Genomic DNA, 12171 nt, shown 5'->3' with positions numbered 1-12171 from the left:
ACTATCACAGTTCAAGGACACATTCCAGACAGACAAATAGACCCAAGGGGTGAAGCAGGCCAGTGAGGGGTGGGGTCTGACGGGGAGAAGGGATGTGAGTCATGTGACCTGCAAAGAGTCCTGAGCAAGTCCAGACCAAGATATTTTGGCACCTGAGGTGAACCACAAAATGCCCCTCCTCCCCACAAGGGAAGGAATGAAGATCTACGTCAGGAACAAGGGGGTAATGAAGATCTGCATTGAGATATGCTGCCCCCGTGGATTCTGCCACCTGAGGCAGTCGCTTCACCTTGCCTCAAAAGTGGGCTGGCCCTGGTTCCGAGGGCCAAACAGAGAGGCCTGGAGTGTTTGGACCCCAGGCATGATGTTTTTCACCCCTGATCTAGATCTGCGTCACTGAATGGTTCAATTCAGACTCTTGTCCCATTGCGAGTCCTAGAGGAAAAGCAGCTTTTCCTCTAGGAAAAAGTGGACAGAGGCATTATAGAAACAGGCAAAGCTGTGCTAGCTTAGGAACATTAAGAAATGTAATTTATGTTTCAAAGATACAGTATTGCCCCGGTCCTAGACAGCCATGCTGGCTAGAACTGATGGGAGTTGGAGTTGTAACAGTATCTGAACATCCACAGCTTCCCCCCACTCCTAGTTCAAGGACTGTTTTGTTCCCAGATGAGGTGATGGCTGCTGGCTGGGATGGGGATGGGTCTGTCTGTGGTTCTTACCAACAACGGTCATTTGGAGTTCCCATGTTCAGAGGCCGTGTACCACTGAATTAGCTTAACTGGATGCAAAAGGAGACAGGACTTTGGCACTTTGAGTAGCTGCATAGTAGAGGAAACTTCAGCAGGTTTAAGCATGCACAGCAAGCTCTCCCCTCTTCATCAAAACTATTCAGGGTACAGGAACTCTCTCCCCTTTTGCACACAGCCGCTCTAGGTGGGATGCAAACTTTGACCAAGCCAGGAATCCAAGTCATTTCACTCTGTGCCCCAATAGGTAAATAATAATGATGATGATGATGATGATGATAATAATAATAATAATAATAATAATAATAATAATAATAATAATAATTTATTTGTACCCCGCCCATCTGGCTGGGTTTCCCCAGCCACTCTGGGCGGCTTCCAACAAAGATAAAAAATACAGTGGTACCTGGGGTTACATACGCTTCAGGTTACATACACTTCAGGTTACACACTCCGCTAATCCAGAAATAGTGCTTCAGGTTAAGAACTTTGCTTCAGGATAAGAACAGAAACCGGGCTCCGGCGGCGTGGCGGCAGCAGGAGGCCCCATTAGCTAAAGTGGTGCTTCAGGTTAAGAACAGTTTCAGGTTAAGAACGGACCTCCGGAACGAATTAAGTACTTAACCTGAGGTACCACTGTACAAATGTCACACATTAAAAACTTCCCTAAATGGGGCTGCCTTCAGATGTCTTCTAAATGTCAGGTAGTTGTTTATCTCTTTGACATCTGATGGGAGGGCGTTCCACAGGGCGGACACCACTACCGAGAAGGACCTCTGCCTGGTTCCCTGTACAGTGGCATAGCATGGGGGGTGCAGGGGGGCTGGCCGCACCGGGCGCAACATCTGGGGGCGCGCGCTTGCACTCGCAGCTCTCTGCCCCTACCGGGTTAGGGGGTGCAAATTACTTGCCTTGCCCCGGGTGCTGACAACCCACGCTACGCCACTGTCCCTGTAGCTTTGCTTCTTGCAGAGGGGGAACCTCCAGAAAGCCCTCTGTGCTGGACCTCAGTGTCCGGGCAGAATGATGGGGGTGGAGATGCTCCTTCAGGTATACTGGGCCGAGGCCGTTTAGAGCTTTAAAGGTCAACACCAACACTGTGAATTGTTCTTGGAAACGTACTGGGTGCCAATGTAGGTCTTTCAGGACCGGTGTTATAAGGTCTTGGCGGCTGCCCCCAGTCACCAGTCTAGCTGCCGCAACCCTCACAGTTCCCCCCTGCATAGCACATTGTGGGTGAAATGGTTCTGGCATGTGTACATAGATACACAAATGAACCCCCACCTGTGTAAACCACCCATCCCTTCTTGGGAGGAGAAGGCTTGTAGATAGGGAGCTGCATTATACCAAGTTACACCAGTATGGTATAATTCAGTGTTGTCTACACCAGTGGGAAGAACCTGGGGCCCTCTGGATATTGTTGGACTACAATTCTCCTCAGGTAGCATGGCCAATGGTCAGGGGGTGATGGGAGTTGTAGTCAGGCAACCTCAGGAGGGTTGTAGGTTCCTCATTTCTGGTCTACACTGACTGGCTGGGATTTCAGGCAAGGATCTTTCCTAGTTCTACCTGGAGCTGTCAGAGATCGAACCATGGGAGCTGCCTGCGACAGATCTACAGCCCTTCTCCTAGTAGCAGCCAGGGTGGCCAGATACAAAAGCGGACAAGGCTCTTGCACCCGTAGCAGCTGTGCAGAAGGTTTGCCACCTGCCCACGCTGCTAACTAGTCACTCCCCTCTATGGCTCTTGAAGGAGATTCACATTTACCTGCAGCATGCCAGGCCAGGTGCAGACCAGGAAAGGGGTTCTGAGGCAGGAGGGGGGTGGGTCTAGAGAGCAGAGAGAGTGGCAAAAGCAAGGAACCCAACAAGCAAAAGGAACCAGTCTTGGCTGGAGCAGCCAGATCCGAAGCGAGGTGGTGCTCCTGCGCCTGCAATAACTGCGTTGAAAAGGGTGTCACTTGTCATGCAGAAGGAGCAAGTTGTTCATGTTCGAAGAGGGAATTTGAGCAGGTGTAGCTTGTCATGCAAGACAAGCTGGCGCTCTGTCATCTTTTGCATCTGGTACCCTACACTGAATACTAATGAGAGAAGGCTGTTGCCATCAGGCCCTGGCTGTGGGCTTTCTGGAGTTACCTGGTTGGCTACCCTGGGAAGGAGATTGCTGTGTTACATAGGGATAGTCAGTGTGGTACCCTCAAAAATGTTGTCAGCCTCCAGCACCCATCAGTCAACATGGCCAGTGGTCAGGGACGAGAATTAAAGTCCAGCAACATGTGGAGGGCATCAAATCGGCTACTCCTGCTGTATTAGATGTAATAGTGGGGGCCATTCACACCATAAGATGAAAGCGCTATGGTACCACTTTACAAGGTCATGGCGTCCACCAAAGTATTTTGGGAGCTGTAGTCTGTTAAGGGTGTTGAGGGTTGTTAGGCCCCTGTTCCCCTCACAGAGATATCATTCCCAGAGTTGTTTACAACTAATCCCTTTTCGCAGGGAAATCTGGGAATTGTTGCTCTGTGAGGGGAATAGGGTCTCCTAACAGCTCTCTCCGCACCTTTAGCAAACCTGGAATTCTTCCAAACCCTCCAAGTGTCCTTATTTTCTAAGATTTACAGAAGCCGTCCCAGTTTCTGATTTCATCTCAGAAGGTCCTGCTCTTCCTTAGGACGTCCCTATTTTCATTGGAGAAATGCTGGAGCTTATGTTCTTCCCTCTACAATTCTTTGCTGGAAGCCATGACTATTTAAAGTAGTAGCATAGGGCTTTCAGTGTATGGAGTGAACCATGGAGTGGCCTTGGTCTTATCTAGAAGGGCTCATTTTCATGAGCAGCAAAATACAAGCAGACTGGCATTTGAAAACCAAGCAGCCAGCTGGAAACTTTGGGCTCCTTTCACACAGGAGGCTCCTGTAGATTCTCTGCTACTCATGCAAGCAAAGGAGACTGTGCTGGCCAACATCGTAATTCAAGTAGCAGAGAAGAGAACGCCACGCAGTTGGCTAAACTGAAATAATTGCTGGCACACGTATGTAGACAAAGTTCCGTGTTTTTTCAGTGTAGTCCTGTGCATGTCTACTCAGAAGTCAGCCTCACTGGGTTCAGTGAGACCTACTCCCAGGTAATGCGTGTATGGGGGTTGCAGCCTTCAGGGGTTACTCAGGTAATTCACTCCTGAACTGGGTAAATATATGGCTGCTCACTCACTGGACATGAGACCAAACCTTTGCTTTTTACTTCACTCTGACAGTGTGGATATAAGTGGACTTAAAGTGAGTTAAGGTCTGTAGGTCACACAGTTAATAGTATATATATGACCCTAGTTTTAAGAAGGATTGGATTGGGTGCCAACCATTTTGGGCTAAGAGCAGTGCGAGAAATTTTGGGGTGCGGAGATACATGTATCTGCCCATACCTTCCAAAATTTCTCCAATGAAAATTGGGACATCCTATTTAACAACAACAACAACATTTATACCCCACCCATCTGGCCCAACCGCTCTGGGGGGTTTCCAACATATATAAAAAACATAATAAAACAATAAATATTCAGAAACTTCCCTTTACAGGGCTGCCTTCAGATGTCTTCTAAAAGGTGTATAGTTACTTATCTCCTTGGCTGGAGGGGGGGGGGGTCACATAACTCCATACCCTCCAACATTTCTCTGATGAAAATAGAGATGTATAAAAGTATAAAATCAGAAAATGGGACGGCTTCTGTAAATCCAGGACTGTCCCTGGAAAATAGGGACACTTGGGGGGGGGTCTGTATGACCCTCTCCCTGAGAGCATGAGAGTTTCGTTGCTGCGATTACCAGCCTACCACCACTGAAACTTCCATTTATTTCAAGTATTATAAAGTACACGGTAACTTGGTTGTTGCTATAACCTTGAGAATAACCACGTGGGAACTGCATTTGTCCTAGCCAAGCTAGATAAGGCACAAATGTATTAAATTCTCCTTCGAAATAACAGTAAGAACTTTATACCATTATCTGTGCAAAGTCAACTAAGCCAGGAAAACTGTGGAAAGCTTTCCAGGACAGAGAGACAGAGACAGAGGAGGAAGAGATAACGCGAGGCACTTACTCCAGCTGGACCCTTTGCCTAGAAAGCCTTCCATTTATTTGTTTAGTTATTTGTTTAAGCTATTTTTATTCCTGCCCTGACACAAGAAGAGCTAATCAGAGCGGCTGACAAATCCGAAGGTTCCTGTGTCATCTGTCGACGCAGCAACGATGAATTAAATAAAATCACGAGCATTAGCAGGGATCAACCAACATGGACTAGCGGAAACAGCCCCGTTAATGTATTGGGCCACTGGTTGGTGACAAGGGACTGTTTTGTATTTATATATCATTTCAAATATTTATAGCCCATTTCCCATTTCAAGCTAACATTCCCAAAGCGGCTCACGCTAAAAACACAGAACAATCACTGTAAGGCAACATAATAAATAACATTATCATCATAAAAAAAGAGCACAAGACAATCACCATAACAATAGATTTAGAAGCTTAAAAGAGAAATCATAAAAACGACAGAAGCAGCATAACAATGAGACACCCCAGATAAAACAGTGATTACAGGAATGCGATATGAATATCAGGTCCCTGCTCTAAAAATCCGTGTTCTGCCAATATGCCCAAATGGAAGCACCCTAACTTAGCACCTAAACCTTAAGAAAGTGGGTGTAAGGGTGGGTCTACTTGGGGAGGCCATTCTAGCAAATGGGGTGGGAGGTATTGTGGGGGTGGGGTGGGGCGGAGACTCTTTTCTGAGGTATCTGTTCTGGGATGCTCACTCTCGGTGTCATTTTTCAAAACTGGGTTTGCAATACGTCTTTTTGTTTTTCTTGTTTATGAAAGTATCACCTTCTCGTAAGACATCAGGGAGGTGTACTGCAAAGAGAAAACTTAAAAAGCAATACCAAAAATCGTTAAAACGAAATAAAACTTTTAAACAACTGCATAGACCTGTGGGCATTTTTTTTTTAAAAAAAGAAGCCTTCAAGAGACACCTGAAAGTCAAAAGCAAGGATGCCTGCTGAATCTCTGCTGGAAAAGTACGGGAATGGAGAAACTTAAATGTCCGACTTCTGGCTGAGGCAAGCTGGGCCTCTGCAAGATGTGGGTAGCATTATTGCTGTTGTTATTTACATTTGTTGCTTTTTAAAAAATAATAATATCAAAGCAACTTACGGTAACAAGATAAAATACGATATTGTTGCTATGATGATGATGATGATTACTAATACTATTATGCCTTCTCACACGCTCTTCACCAGGAGATCCTAGGGCAGGTTACGACAATTTAACAACAGAAGTAATTAAAAAACAGAGCATTAAAAAGTGAAAACATCCTACAATCGAGATACTAGGGTGGGTCCAAAACGATATAGCTCAGACGTCAACAGCCAGGGCAAATATTTGCATCTTTAGCATTCAACAAAAACTACATAACTAAGGTGGCAGATTCACTTTTGTGGGGAGGGAATTCTGCAGCTGAGGGGCTACCACAAAGAAAGCCCTCTCCTGGGCCTGCCACCCCCTGAACTTCTGAGGGCGGCCAAACTGCCCAGGGACCCTCACCCCTCACCTCTGACAATCATCTGTAGAGAAAGAGGCTGTTTTTCAGGTATTTGGTGCTGATGTCGGGTTTTTTTAGGGCCTCAGACATGAATATGGGCACCTTTATAGTAAAACAACAGTGGTCACAGCCCTGTGTGAGATGTTTTCCTCTGCTCTGAGCTATTAGAGTCAACACTGCAAGAGGTGAGCCACAACATCCGTTTCAGAGTGGTTTTGTGTCATGAGAATTCTTGTGTTTGTGCACACTATAAGGAAATAACCACTCAGGATATCCCCTGGCTACCCACAAACAGCAAGAAGGAAACTGACCGCTTAAGAGGGAGAGGAGAAGCTGGGCCCATCCATCACCACCTTCACATGGAGGGACTGGTTTGTTGTACCCCAAGTGGGCTGGGCAGCTGCTGGTTCCGTCCTTTCCTTAGAAAACTATGAGTCCCAATGACATCACAGAGCAGGGTGGGCGGGGCAAAGGCTGGGTGGGTTTGATGCTGAAGCGTTGGCTCAGGAAGTCTTTGGTGGCACGGGGAGCCTCATACCCACCATTTCTGCAATGAAAACAGGGACATCCTATTCCATAATAATGATAATCATAATAATTTTATTATTTATTGCCATCTGACTAGTTTGCCCCAGCAACTTTGGGTGGATTCCAACATATATGAAAATATTAAACATTTGGGGCTGCCTTCAGACGTCTTCTAAAAGTAGTGTAGTTACTTATCTCCTTGGCTCGGGGGTCACATAGCTCCATACCTGCCAACGTTTCTCCGATGAAAATAGGGACGCCGTAAATAGGGAAATAAATAGGGAAATAGGGAAAGGTCGGCGGTTCAAATCCCCGCGGCGGGGTGCGCTCCCGCTGCTCGGTCCCAGCGCCTGCCAACCTAGCAGTTCAAAAGCACCTCCGGGTGCAAGAAGATAAATAGGGACCGCTTACCAGCGGGAAGGTAAACGGCATTCCGTGTGCTGCGCTGGCTCGCCAGATGCAGCTTTGTCACGCTGGCCACGTGACCCGGAAGTGTCTCCGGACAGCGCTGGCCCCCGGCCTCTTGAGTGAGATGGGCACACAACCCTAGAGTCTGTCAAGACTGGCCCGTACGGGCAGGGGTACCTTTACCTTTTACCTTTAAATAGGGACATTCTGGGATCAAATCAGAAACTGGGACGGCATGTAAATAAAACTCAAATACAGGTCCTTTGGAGATGTCGTACGCTGCTCACAGAGTAATGTTTTAACGATAAAACCAGGTGTCCCAGAAGCTAATTACCTGGGCCTTTGTCCCAGAATTGGCACCCGATCCCTTGGCGATGTGCCAATTCGGTTTCCGGGGCCTTGCACCTCGACATTTGCGGTTATTATAAAGCTTCGAGAGCCCCACTGTAAACACACAACTGGGAGGGGCTTGGCCGTTGCTGTGGAATAATAAGCATCAATTGGATGAGTGGCAGAGAGATTGCCAATGTTTGGTTTTTTTAAAAAAAGCTGCCCCTCTTCCTATGCCGTTAACCGCAGCTTGTCGTGCATCAGTTAAGAGAGGAAAGGCAGTTCCTTATCTTTTCATGCCAGTTAAAGGCACAAGAGCAGGGGAAGCAAAGCAACAAATTAAAGCGCAACGGGAAGCGCAAAATGGCACCTTTAATTACTCGGCAGGAACCAGGAGCACAATTAGATCTGCCACCACATTTCAAAGCAAATCTGGAGAGTCCCATTGAAGCAAAACATCTGTGAGGATTTTGAGAGAAGTTAAAAGAATGCCATTAAGACGAACAACATTTTTTCAGGCGGCTGGCAGGGGAGGCTTCTACATCATTCTAGCTGGGAGAGCCTGGGACACAATATTTATTATAATTATTTTTTTTAAATGCACTGGTAATATAATAAGCAATTAACTTGCTTGTCTTGGTCGGAACATATGCCTTTGAAATATTTTGATAAATATTAGGCTATACGAGTAGAATTCAATGTTGCTCTCTTACAAATTCTCTGTCTGCACATGCAATTCATCTTGCCAGATGGCAAGATCCTCCCTCTCATCCCTCCACACTCTGTTCAGGGAGTTTTTCCAAAAAGAACCCCACCCCAAGCCAACCTCAGGGGTGCAGGGAAGAAGAAGGGGAAAGATCCATCATGCAAGAGAAGTCTTTGCACTGGGTTTGTTAGGTGAATCTGGCCCAAAAAATTTTAGTGTTTGGAATTGGGTTTTAGTTACCTACCCAGCTTCCCTTTTTCTTGGAAGCACATGTCCATCAAGTGGGTAGGTTAGGAAGTTGCCTTGGGCTGAGTCAGACTGTTAAGTTGTGGGTGAACATATCAGACGACACAGTGATTCTTCAAACAGCTCTTGTTTATTCACAGGCCAGAACAGAACTGAACTGAAGGGTTCAGCCAGCCTGCTTATATAGAGCTCCGTTACAACGCAACAGTAACAACTTTCCGTAACTATCCAATCACTGAACGTCACCTTCAATTCCTTATTTGCATATGTGGACCTGAGTGAAAACTATCTACAGTATCCCCCTGCTGGCCCAGGGTGAGAACTTCAGTACATAACACAGACCATTGGTCCAGCTATCTCAGTACCGCCTACACTGACCGGCAGTGGCTGTTTGGGTTTCAGATGGGGTCATAGAATAATAGAACGGTATGGTTCTAGGCACACTGCATCAACACATACGGGAGTCCAGCACAGAACCCCCATGCAAAATGAAAACTGCCTGTACAATAATCTTATAAGTTATGTGGCACTGTGGTCTAAACCACTGAGTCTCTTGAACTTGCCGATCGGAAGGTTGGCGGTTCGAATCCCCACAATGGGGTTAGCTCCCTTGCTCTGTCCCAGCTCCTGCCAACCTAGCAGTTTGAAAGCATGCCAGTGCAAGTAGAGAAATAGGTACCGTAGTGGCAGGAAGGTAAACAGTGTTTCCGTGCACTCTGGTTTCTGCCACGGTGTCCCGTTGCACCAGAAGCAGTTTAGTCAAGCTGGCCACATGACCCGGAAAGCTGTCTGTGGACAAACGCCAGCTCCCTCAGCCTGAAAGTGAGATGAGCGCTGCAACCCCATAGTTGCCTTTGGCTGGACTTAACCGTCCAGGGCTCCTTTACCTTTTGCCTTTTTACAATAATATACAACATTATTATGCAGTAATAATGATAAGGAATCCATGTGTTGCCTTTCGGTTAGATCTGCTATTTTCTGTGCACGAAGCTGGGCAAAGGATTTTGAGTGCTCCAATACCTTAATTTGGATTGACCCGAGTTGTGCTTTCCACAAAGTTCGATTGCACGTAACAGAACCTGCACACCATTCTCTCGAAACGGAAGCACTTGTTGTTTTCAGCGTTCCTAAATGCCTAGCTTTGGAACAAACAGAAGATCCCCACCGTCAGGGGTGGAGGAAGGGAGGTGTGGTGGGGGCGGACTGCTCCGGGTGTCTTTGCTGAGGGGGGGGTGACATTTGGCGTGCTGCCCACCCTCGACTCCCAAGCCTACCCCGAGCTGTCAGGGGAAGGGGGGAGCTGCGCTGCTTTGCTGGCGGCATTCCCCTTTCCGCCTTCGTTTTGACAGCTTGGGGGAGGCTTGGGAGTTGTGGGTGGGCGGTGCGCCAAATGTCCGCCATTGGCACCTCGTTCCACCCCTGGCTGCAGGGCGCGCACGCCACTCCATGCACCCAAGTGGCTAACCCGCACCTGGGAGGGCACCATCCGTGCCCCCTGCCCCCCTCGGGAGTGTTCCCGCCCTGGGCAGCATGGGCATATGCTCTGCCCCACCTTCTTGTTCTTCCTGTACATCTTCTCTGGAGTGGCCCCAGGAGCCAATCCCCAGTGGCTGACTCACCTACTTTCACTCTGATTGGCTCTGATCAGTTCAGATGATGAGAATACCACTTCTTCAGTGGCTAAAAATGCTCCCCTTTCGTGATGATTGGGTGACTCTAGGATGCTGGAGGCAGGGACCATGCTGCAGACGCTGGACCACCGTAGCTCTTGAGTGTGAGTCTGGGCTCATCACAATCTTTTAGCCTAACCTACCTTGCAATACTGTTCTGAAAACGAAGCACATTAAAAACCCCAACCAGTATAGTGTACATTTGTAACAGTTCCATCGTCCCATTGTTTTGGAAGAAGCTGGATCTTGTACATCAGAAAAACCCATTTGCGGTGAAAGGTGAACAATAGTGCGTTTGACACAACATTAGCCGTACGCAGCGTATGGCTCTGCCATTAACATCAGTCCATTAAGGATAATGGGTCTACTCTGAGTAGCGCTTAGTTGGATGCCACACGCTGTCAGCAGTGTGAAATCTTAGCTGGTCCCTAACAGCCTCTTGGGCAACATCAGCAGGAAAAGGCTGGAGATGCAATTCAAATTGTTTGAAGATTAAACTTCCCTGAGTCCTTCAGAATCCCCTCCCACGCCTTGCCTGCTTCACAGCAGAAATGTGAGCGGCCCATAGAAAACAATGGAAAGAAATCCAGGATCTGAGCACAAGCTGTGTTCGAGCTTCCGAGTATTCTTTGCCTCTTCCAAAACAAAACAAAAGTAGAATAAACCGAAACACTTCAAAAAGACAGAATACAGAAATTTGAGCTTATGCTGGCAGGTATGATTTAAAGAAGGTTCTTAAGCGATTATTATTATTATTATTATTATTATTATCTGCTGTTCACCAGAAGGTCCTAGGGCAGGTTACAGCAATATAAAATGCAGCATTAAAAGAGCTGTTTTTTGTTTTTTTAAAAAATGACAGTCAGAACTAGAACAGATCCTAAAAATGTATAATCTTAAGCGTCAAAGGCCAGGAGAAAGACCTGTATCTTCAGGATACATCAAAAGCTGTACAATGAAGGTGCTCATAGACTTGTTAGTCACTTACTATTCTAGTCCATTTCCCCCCACCGTCACGCTGGCCACGTGACCTGGAAGTGTCTGCGGACAGCGCTGGCTCCCGGCCTCTTAAGTGAGATGAGCGCACAACCCTAGAGTCGGACACGACTGGCCCGTACGGGCAGGGGTACCTTTACCTTTACCTATTCTAGTCCATTTCCTCCATGATGCAGGTTAAAAAAGAAACTTGAGGCCAATAGCCCACATGATGCGCCCTCTGTCTCTGCAGTGATTTGAATTTTGGGTCTGGCACTGATTCTGCCTTAGGCGCTGCTTACATCGGCCGATGCAGAGACCCAATTCTTACACACTGTAGTTTCGCAAGCATGTATTTTTAAAGCAACAAAACAAAGAGTCTTCTGGCACCTTAAAGACTGGGCTATAAGTAATAAAGTTGTTGTTGTTGTTGTATCTGTGGCGCAATGAATCAGTGTGTCCGGCTGCCAGCCAGAAGGTTGGTACTGTAGTTTGAGCCTGCTCAGGGATGGCTGTGGGCAGAATTCCCTCATTGCAGGGGGCTGAATTAGATGACCCTCTGGGTCCCTTCCAATTCTATGATTTTCTGAGTGTGCAATAATAGTGGGGTCAAATGGCCATGCCGAGTGAACTGCAGCAGTTCAATTAAACCTTAAATATTTGCAAAATAAACACAGTGACCATTCACAACAGCAGTGCTTGGTTGTTCTTGATTTGCTGTGTTAATTAATCTCTAATGGGATACAAAGCCATCGCCTCTATTCAAGCCCAAACAGATAGAATAAAACTCTGTGCTACATTCTAATTCGACTATTTTGCCCTGGAATGTTTCCCTTTGAAATTCCTCCGGCAGACAAGGGCAATGTTCTAGTCTGCTGTGGAATGTCCTCTTGGGAAACTGAAATGCCCCCACCCCCACTGATTTCTAAATGTAGACATTCCATGTATCATTTTTTGTGCCTGCCTAT

This window comes from Podarcis muralis, chromosome 7 (genome assembly GCF_964188315.1).
Source record: "Podarcis muralis chromosome 7, rPodMur119.hap1.1, whole genome shotgun sequence".
Taxonomy (NCBI): domain Eukaryota; kingdom Metazoa; phylum Chordata; class Lepidosauria; order Squamata; family Lacertidae; genus Podarcis; species Podarcis muralis.
This window is presented reverse-complemented; position numbering follows the sequence as displayed.